General features: G+C 44.3%; 1 long non-coding RNA gene across 1 annotated transcript; it reads right to left on the minus strand.

The window, feature by feature from the left end:
* Positions 1–1561: 1561 nt before the first annotated feature.
* LOC142910489 (uncharacterized) lies at positions 1562–5338 on the minus strand. The gene is made up of 3 exons (XR_012932947.1): positions 5083–5338; positions 3773–3840; positions 1562–1871 (listed from the first exon to the last, which is right to left on the minus strand). It is a non-coding gene; the product is annotated as an uncharacterized LOC142910489 (long non-coding RNA).
* Between the last annotated feature and the right edge of the window lie 4541 nt (positions 5339–9879).

Below are 9879 nucleotides of genomic sequence, written 5' to 3' on the forward strand. Positions count from 1 at the left end.
CTAGAATTGATGGCCTTAATCTTAGTTTTCTTGTTGTTGTTTGACTTGCATCCCAATGGGATTTTTGCATACAGCGTTGGTGTACGGTGCTATTTCAGGAATATTTTGATGTTTTTTTCCTGGATTTTCTGTTTGCACATGCACAAAGTCACTTTAAGATGTTTTCTTGTTCATGTTTTTTTGTTTGTTTGCATTGCACCCGATTCAAGAGCCGAATGGCTCACAGGGCTATACCATATAAATGAAACTATGAAACTATGAGAAGGAATGGACTGATGCGGCACAGGAGTATTTGGAGCTGAGTGGACTTGCCGACTAGCGGTGCCAAGCTTGGCCTCTGTGGAGGAGTTTCCTGAAGAACGCTACTGGGCAGTAGAGGCAGTCGCCCTCCCAACAACAGCAGTGGTTGGAGAAGCGACGCTCACAACAACGAGCGTTGCACTGGGCGGATAAAATACAGCGAGTTGGCACAATGGGGAGCACAGGTGGTGAAACAGCCAGTCATCTCGGTCAGTCTGTCCCGTGACCGGCTCGCAGAGAGCCTTCGATACTTCACGTGGCCTCAAAGTGTGCACTTTAAGTGCACCTAACCTGGCACAAGCGCTGTGGTCACGTCACCACCACTTTATGGCAGTTCTGCATGGGTGCTAAAGAATCAACTAATGTCACCTGCTGGGTCTGTCCCGTGACCTCCTGCACCTAGTCTGGCACAGTGGTGCATCTGCCAGTCATCTCGGTGAGTCAACTAATGTCACCTGCTGGGTCTATCCCGTGACCTCCTGCACCTAGCCTGGCACAGTGGTGCATCTGCCAGTCATCTCGGTCAGTCAACTAATGCCACCTGCTGGGCCTGTCCCGTGACCTCCTGCACCTAGCCTGGCACAGTGGTGCATCTGCCAGTCATCTCGGTGAGTCAACTAATGTGACTTGCTGGCCCTGTCCCATGACCTCCTGCACCTAGCCTGGCACAGTGGTGCATCTGCCAGTCATCTCGGTGAGTCAACTAATGTCACCTGCTGGGTCTGTCCCGTGACCTCCTGCACCTAGCCTGGCACAGGTTCCAACGCGTTCTACCCTCCCGTCAATCCCCGCAGCTGCTACCGCTGCTGCTGCACAACAGCGACCTCTCTCAGATCTGCGTCACAGTCTCCCACCATGTGGCCTCGTCTCCTCTTCCCCTAGGTCAGGGGTCGGCAACCTATGGCTCGCGAGCCAGATGTGGCTCTTTTGATGACTGCATCTGGCTCGCAAATAAATCTTAGCTGACATTTCTTTAGTTGTATTCAGTGTTAAAAAAATATTATATGGCTCTCACGGAAATTTATTTTAAAATATGTGGCTTTCATGGCTCTCTCAGCCAAAAAGGTTCCCGACCCCTGCCCTAGGTCGCTGGAGAAACTCTCCATCCCATACAGGAGCTGTGTCCACAGTCCCCCCTCCCCGCCGCCTCCGCTATCACAGAAGGATTTTCTTTGTCCTTCCGCTGGCTAAAAACCTTTCAGAGGCGTTGTTCGGCGCTCAAAAGTATTTTGAAACTTTGACTTTATTTTCAGAACTGTGGAACATTACATCTCTTGACCATTTACTGAAACTGGTAATACGATCAGAGGATTAGATATGCAACACCAACCGTGAAATGTTTTTATTAGATAAACTACATTATAAAAAAAAACATTAACTTATACAAGGTGTGTTGCAGGCAAGGAAATTGCTGTTATGATGAAGACCATCCGTAAAGAATATAAGTGACGCAATTTTGCTAGAACACCTCGGTCAGACGTTTCAAAATCAATTTACCAACTCAGAAAATCCCTCTAAATATTTTCAGAAAGTTCTTCATAGCATCCTCAGCGTCCTCCGTTTGTTGTACGCTAAAATGTCGAACAACAACGACCAGCATTACAATTAGTGCGTCAATTTTAAAAAACCCTCACAGTAGGCCATATTATTCACCATATAGACTATAGTCACTATACTTATTAACCCAGGAAAACATCGGTCAAAAAATCTGGCCGTCCGCCTGATGATGCTGGTTGTAATCACTGGCGAAACGTCGTGCTCAGATTAAAAATGTTGTGGATTTGCTCTCCGTTACATCAACGTGCTGTACTAGTAAGGTTTTTTTGGAGGGGGGGTTATATCGCGCAAATATAAATGTGTGGTTAAACCCGCCACCACCCGACATAGCTGTGGCTCTAGGGTTTGGTGTTACATGTTATTTATGTAGTTTATTGTTAAAAATTCGGTCACAGTTCCTATGATCACTGTTACATTGCATTTATGGCTTTATTTTGGTGATTTCTAAAAGTTTTTGGGTTTGGTAATGTTTTTGTTTATTGTAGTACGGAGTTAGACTGATGCCCTAATCTAAGTTTTCTTGTTTTTGTTTGACTTGCATCCCACTGGGATTTTTGCACACAGCGTTGGTGTGCAGTGCTATTTCAGGAATATTTTGATGTTTTTTCCTGGATTTTCTGTTTGCACATGCACAAAGTCACTTCAAGATGTTTTCTTGTTCATGTTTTTTGTTTGTTGCGGTTGCACCCGATTCAAGAGCCGAATGGCTCACAGGGCTATACCAAATAATGAAATTATGAAACTATGAAAACTATGACATCTGAACAGAACATGCCAACTCGTTACCTGCACAGCACACCGGGTGTGTTGTGGAGTAAACCCATAACATTTACAAACTGAGTACGACGTTTCGCCAGTAATTACAACCAGCATCATCAGGCGATAGCCAGATTTGTGGAGACAGGAGGACAGAACAAATCTGGCTGTCGCCTGATGATGCTGGTCGCGAACACTGGCGAAACGTCGTACTCAGATTGTTAATGTTGTGGATTTGCTCTGCAACACACCGGCGTGCTGTACTAGTAACGAATTGGCACGTTCTGTTTACGTGACAAACCTTACTAGTTGGCTGTGTCGGGTGGTGGCGGGTTTAACGACACATTTACATTTTTGCGATCTAACCCAAGAAACCCATACCATTGATAAATGCTCAACATTTACAAATTGCATACTGTGATGCTTCGCTGGTAATTACACCCAGCTTCATGACTGGACTTGTGAGGGTTGCTCATGTTTAATATGGGAGGGCGGGTTGTTCTGATCCATTTTCTCTCACGTGCAATTTCCTAAATATTTTTTTTATAGGACACCAACGCGGACGGATTCTTTAAACATGCTTCACGACGATAGAAAGAAGGACAATAACCCGATCTAGAATACGATAAATCCTAACATTTGGAATGTATAAACTATGCCTTGATTCCCTTCCTCACTATTGACACACATTGCACAAGGTCACGAACCGACTGTGGCGGATGGCAATTTCTTGACAACCGAGTACAATCACTGTTTGAAGACTCAATGAACTCCCTGTTACGCACTCGTACGACAGCACCGTCACAAAGTGTTTCACTTCTTACCCCCGTAGGAAATTCAACCTTTCAATATACGGCGTACAATAGTGCAGGACTGTCATTTGCAAATTTGACTCCGGCAAGCAATGGCCAACTCATCTTAAAACAATGCCACGGGCTCTTTTAGCATCCTCTTCGAAGCAGACGGCGTGTCGTACTTAGCAGTTCATTGCCCGGCAGTAATATCCAGGGCAGTCCGCTAGATTCTAACCCCGGGACCTTTACAACAAGCGAGGGAAAAAACCCACTACCGCTGGGGCAGGTACTGTATAAGAACGTTAAATACGATAATACTGCACTGATGTTTGGGGCCCGTTGTTTAAAGCACCGATTTGTCTCACCTAGTGGAGCTTGGAGAAAAAAACATGCGACTTTTGGAATCACCGTAGGATTTCTCACCGCATGCCACCTGAGATGTAAAAAAAAGAGTAAGCACTTAAACATCGCCCTCCAATCACAATCGTGTCAAAACACAAGATGTCATCGTGGCGGCAGCCGTTGATACCACGAGACTTCTCCAAGCGAGGGAAGAAGAAAGAAGCAAAGAGGGAGTTGTTGTGGTTAGCGCATGCAGAGCGTGGATGAGATTAAACAGTTCGGTAAACCGAGCGCTCAACATGTGTGTAGAGCATCTACATCCTTAGACCTCCTTTGCCAGTACCAAAATATAATAATAGGGTTTTTCCCCTTTTTTCTGGCAACAAAACTGAAACCTTTTTACAAGGATTCATGTCTGCATTAACCACAATACCTGCAGACAAAATGCAAACAAAAAACATACTATGATAATATATGCATTGTCCTTGAAACTGATTGGTCCACACCAAGGGACGGCGGGTCTCGTGATGGGGGGAGGGGCAGTCACGTGCCTACGGGTGGGGGTGGGCGGGTCTCGTGATGGGGGGGAGGGGCAGTCACGTGCCTACTTGTGTGGGGGTGGGGAGTTTGGTGATGTGAGGTGACGAGAAGAAAGTGATTTGAGGTGCGGAGTTGAGGCGAGAGAGAGGAGGTGAGGCGAGAGAGAGGAGGTGAGGCGAGAGAGAGGAGGTGAGGCGAGCGAGAGGAGGTGAGGCGAGGGAGAGGAGGTGAGGCGAGGAAGAGGAGGTGAGGCGAGAAAGAGGAGGTGAGGCGATAGAGAGGAGGTGAAGCGAGAGAGGAGGTGAGGCGAGAGAGAGGAGGTGAGGCGAGAGAGAGGAGGTGAGGCAAGGAGAGAGAGGAGGTGAGGCGAGGAGCGAGGCGTGAGGGGGCTGAAATCCGGCAAGTGGAGGGAGCCACATTGCATTCATGGCTTTTATTTTGGTGATTTCGAAAACGTTTTTTTTGTTTTGGCCATGTTTTTGTTTATTGTAGTACGGAGTTAGACTGATGGCCTTAATCTTAGTTGTCTTGTGGTTGTTGTTGTTGTTATTTGACTTGCATCCCACTGGGATTTTTGCACACAGCGTTGGTGTACGGTGCAATTTCAGGAATATTTTGATGTTTTTTTTCCTGGATTTTTCTGTTTGCACAGTCACAAAGTCACTTTAAGATGTTTTCTTGTTCATGTTTTTTGTTTGTTGCGGTTGCACCCGATTCAAGAGCCGAATGGCTCACAGGACAATACCAACATAAATAAAACTATGAACTATGAACTATGCTTCGCCGTTCTTACCCTCACGGCGATCACGGCGGCAGCAAGCAGCAGCGGCAAGCAGGGGCGGCACCGCTCCCCCATCGCCATGAGCCTCCTCCACTCAAGCCGCCGGCCGCGTCCGCACCGCCTCGTCCAGGCCCCGGCGTGGCTGGCGCTGCGCGCCACGCTGCGGTGCGATCCCCGCTCGGCCAGGACGCTCCGCGGCTCCGAGCTGATGGAGGCGCTGCGGTTCAAGGCACGGGGGGGCCTCGAGGCACGGGGGGGCCTCGAGGCACGGGGGGGCCCTGAGGCACGAGGGGGCCTCGAGGCACGGGGGGGCCTCGTGGCACGGGGGGGGGGGCTCAAGGCACGGGGGGGCCTCAAGGCACGGGGGGGGCCTTACTGACGAGCGCGCCGTGAAGAAAAAACAAAAAAATTGAAAAAAAAATCCTTCTAGAAAAGTAGAGAAGGGGGGGTGGGGGGTTACGTAAAACAAAGCATTAAAAAATCCCCCCAAAAAATCGAGTGCAACTGGGTTAAATGTTAATTAACCAAGTCACCAGGAATGTGTCCGATCTCACGCGATCTCGGAAGCTCAGCACGGTTGAGTCTGGATCGTGCGTCGATCGGTGACCACCATACAAACCGGCTTAGTGCAGGCTGCTGTTATGCTTCATGGTGGGCAGCTCTATCATCTTAATGCTCCTGCTCTCACCATAATCCTCACAACTTACATGGTGGAAAGCCCTCATCCAGTGGTGAATTAATAAAGTGATGTACAAATATAAGACAACGGTCTGATAAACTTGATCTTACCCAAAAAGGTAAGATCTTACCCAAAAAGGTAAGATTAAATCCCCATTAGCCTAATAAACTTGAAAAGCAATGTTTAAACAACCAAACTCGTAATTTGTTTTATTGATGGAGAATATTGCTGGGGAGATGCTTTATCGCTAGCCATGCTATCTTAATGTTTTACAGCTGTAATCCTCTTGTTACGTGTGCATTGCATCAATAAATTGAGAAATATTCAGATAATTAGCGCTGTAAATGCCTCGGAGGCCAATTTCATTTACCAAATATAATATCAGGTAAGAATAGGAGGAATAAGAAGTGTGTTTAGTATAGAACATGCATCCATGTTAATGTAAGCCACAGGATGGCAGCAGCATGTATACACTGTTGATTAAAACCTTCCACTTTTATAACGAAAGCTGTTTTATAAGCAGACTTGAAGATAATGTTATAGTAAACGTGCGTATAATATGTTTTTAACATCTCTTTTTTGACATTTTTTATTATACAACTAATTCCTAAATGTTACATGTATAATAAAAGGAATTTACTCGCAACACAAGACGATCGCTTGTGTTGCGATGGAAACGTGATATTGTTTTTATTTTCATTATTTTTTCTATCTACGTGGCTTTACCGAAAGACCCAAAGAATATAGAAATTACATTTGGTATGACTTACCCAACCAAGATGGTTCTTGTATCATATGCTAGATGTACTGTAATTGAACATTTGTCTTGGTTTTTGTTTCTGACCGTGCAGATATGCCTGACCGGGTGCCGTCAGGATGCCATGATTAAGATTAATAGAATCTGTCACGAGCATAATTTTAAGTTCTTTGCAGGAGATGTGTTTGGTTATCACAGCTACATGTTTATATTCTTAGCTCTTTCGGTAAAGTCACATTTAAGGGAAACAATAAAATAATAAAAAATATATAAAACAATAAAAAATTATCACGATGTCTGAAATCCTGCGTCCTTTCACTGGAAAAACGACCTCTGCGGTACAAAATTCTACTCACCTGGTATCGACAATCAAGGGTATTTCCCTGTCCCCAGACGACCTGCTTGTCAGTTTTGATGTAGTTTCCTTATTCACCAAGGTTCCTGTACCTGACACCATCGCAATCATTGAAGACTTGGTTCATCAAGGACTAAACACTGAGGTACCCACCCTGGTGAGACACTGTTTAACCAATACATACTTCACTTGGAATGGAACTTTCTACAAACAAACTGAGGGCACCCCAATGGGCTCCCCCCTATCTCCGGTTATAGCTAACATTTTCATGGAGAAATTTGAGACTGACGCCATCCAGACTGTCACTCTGCACCCAACCTTATGGAAGAGGTACGTGGATGACACCTTTGTCATCTGGCCACATGGCCGGCCTGCTCTAGACCAATTCTTCGACCACATCAATTCCATACACCCAGCCATCAGATTTACCATGGAAGTCGAAAAAGATGGCAAGCTACCTTTTTTGGATGTCCTAATTAAAAAGAGACCTGATGGTTCAATGAGCCACTCTGTCTACAGGAAAGCTACCCATACGGATGCTTATCTGAAACCGGATTCCCACCACCATCCATCACAGAAGAATTATCTCATCAAGAGTATCATAGAGCCCAATGCATATCCGACCAGGAACACATAGGCAGTGAACTCAAGCACGTACACCAAGCTCTTAAGGCTAATGGTTACCCCGACTATACAATCCGCAAAGCTATCACTCAAACCATGAAGAAGGACCTTCTTGAGGAGCCTTTCAAAACCATCACTTTACCCTACATTGCGGGGATCACAAAAAAGATCTCCAAAATCTTGAATAAACACAAGATCCAGGTCCGTTTCAACACATTACATAAAATCCGTGATCTGGTTCCATCTGTAAAAGATGTGATTCCGGACATACAGTACCCTGGTGTCTACAAACCAAGTTGCCTCTGTGGTAGTAGTTACATTGGAGAAACCAAACGCCATGTCTCGGACCGCATTCGTGAACACAAAGCAGACCTTAAACACGGTTGGACCAACACCTCGGCCGTGGCAGATCATTGTTATAATTCAGTAGGCTCACATGACATTGACTTTTCCAAGACAGGTTCTTTGTAAGCCATCTGGCTACCATGAGAGATTCGTTCATGAGGCTATCCACATATACAAGCACAGAGACAATTTCAACCGAGAAGATAGATTCTGGCTTAGCAATCATTGGAAAGATTTGATTAACCATTTCAGGTCTTAATTGATTGTTCACGCTTACAGTGGCTTTCAGACAGCATACATTAATTTTTCGTCTCCCCCCTCCTCTTTTCAGAACATAGATGGACTAGTCCTTCTAAATAAACTGCCAAATCGCTGCGCGTGGCGCTGACGTTTTTTTAATATAAATAAATGCACCGTTTAAAATAAATAAATTAATGCAAACCGACACACCTGATGACGATCGTTTGTGTTATGGTCGAAACGTGATAATTTTTATTGTTTTATATATATTATTATTTTATTGTTTCCCTTCAATAATAAAATATATATAATATATACTTTATTATTTTTTTGTTTCCCTTCAACGTGACTTTACCGAAAGAGCTAAGAATATGAGTTTATCAATCTCCATGACGACGACGATGATGATGATGAGGTTGTCAATCTCCATGACGACGATGATGATGACGAGTTTGTCAATCTCCATGACGACAATGATGATGACGAGTTTGTCAATCTCCATAACGACGATGATGATGACGAGTTTGTCAATCTCCATAACGACGATGATGATGAGTTTGTAAATCTCCATAACGACGATGATGATGACGAGTTTGTAAATCTCCATGACAATGATGATGTTGAGTTTGTAAATCTCCATGACGACGATGATGATGACGAGTTTGTAAATCTCCATGATGACGATGAGTTTGTAAATCTCCATGATAATGATGACGAGTTTGTTAATCTCCATGACGATGATGATGATGACGAGTTTGTAAATCTCCATGACGATGACGATGACGAGTTTGTCAATCTCCATGATGACGATGATGATGAGTTTGTAAATCTCCATGACGACGATGATGATGAGTTTGTAAATCTCCATGACGACGATGATGATGAGTTTGTAAATCTCCATGACGATGATGAGTTTGTAAATCTCCATGATGATGATGATGACGATGAGTTTGTCAATCTCCATGACGACGATGATGATGACGAGTTTGTAAATCTCCATAAAGACGATGATGATGATGAGTTTGTAAATCTCCATGACGATGACGATGAGTTTGTAAATCTCCATAAAGACGACGATGATGATGAGTTTGTAAATCTCCATGACGATGAGTTTGTAAATCTCCATGATAATGATGCTGAGTTTGTAAATCTCCATGACGATGATGAGTTTGTAAATCTCCATGATGATGATGATGACGATGAGTTTGTCAATCTCCATGACGACGATGATGATGACGAGTTTGTAAATCTCCATAAAGACGATGATGATGATGAGTTTGTCAATCTCCATGACGATGACGATGAGTTTGTTAATCTCCATGACGACGATAATGATGATGACGAGTTTGTAAATCTCCATGACGACGATGAGTTTGTCAATCTCCATGATAATGATGACGAGTTTGTTAATCTCCATGACGATGATGATGATGACGAGTTTGTTAATCTCCATGACGACGACGATGATGAGTTTGTCAATCTCCATGACGACGATGATGATGATGACGAGTTTGTTAATCTCCATGACGACGGCGATCATGAGTTTGTCAATCTCCATGACGACGATGATGATGATGATGAGTTTGTTAATCTCCATGACGACGATGATGATGATGAGTTTGTAAATCTCCATGATGACGATGATGATGAGTTTGTCAATCTCCATGACGACGATGATGATGACGAGTTTGTTAATCTCCATGACGACGATGATGATGATGACGAGTTTGTAAATCTCCATAAAGACGATGATGATGATGAGTTTGTCAATCTCCATGACGATGACGATGAGTTTGTTAATCTCCATGA

This window comes from Petromyzon marinus, unplaced genomic scaffold (assembly GCF_048934315.1).
Source record: "Petromyzon marinus isolate PM22_M1 ecotype Great Lakes invasive population unplaced genomic scaffold, UKy_Petmar_22M1.pri1.0 PM_G_Scaffold_145, whole genome shotgun sequence".
NCBI classification, from domain to species: domain Eukaryota; kingdom Metazoa; phylum Chordata; class Hyperoartia; order Petromyzontiformes; family Petromyzontidae; genus Petromyzon; species Petromyzon marinus.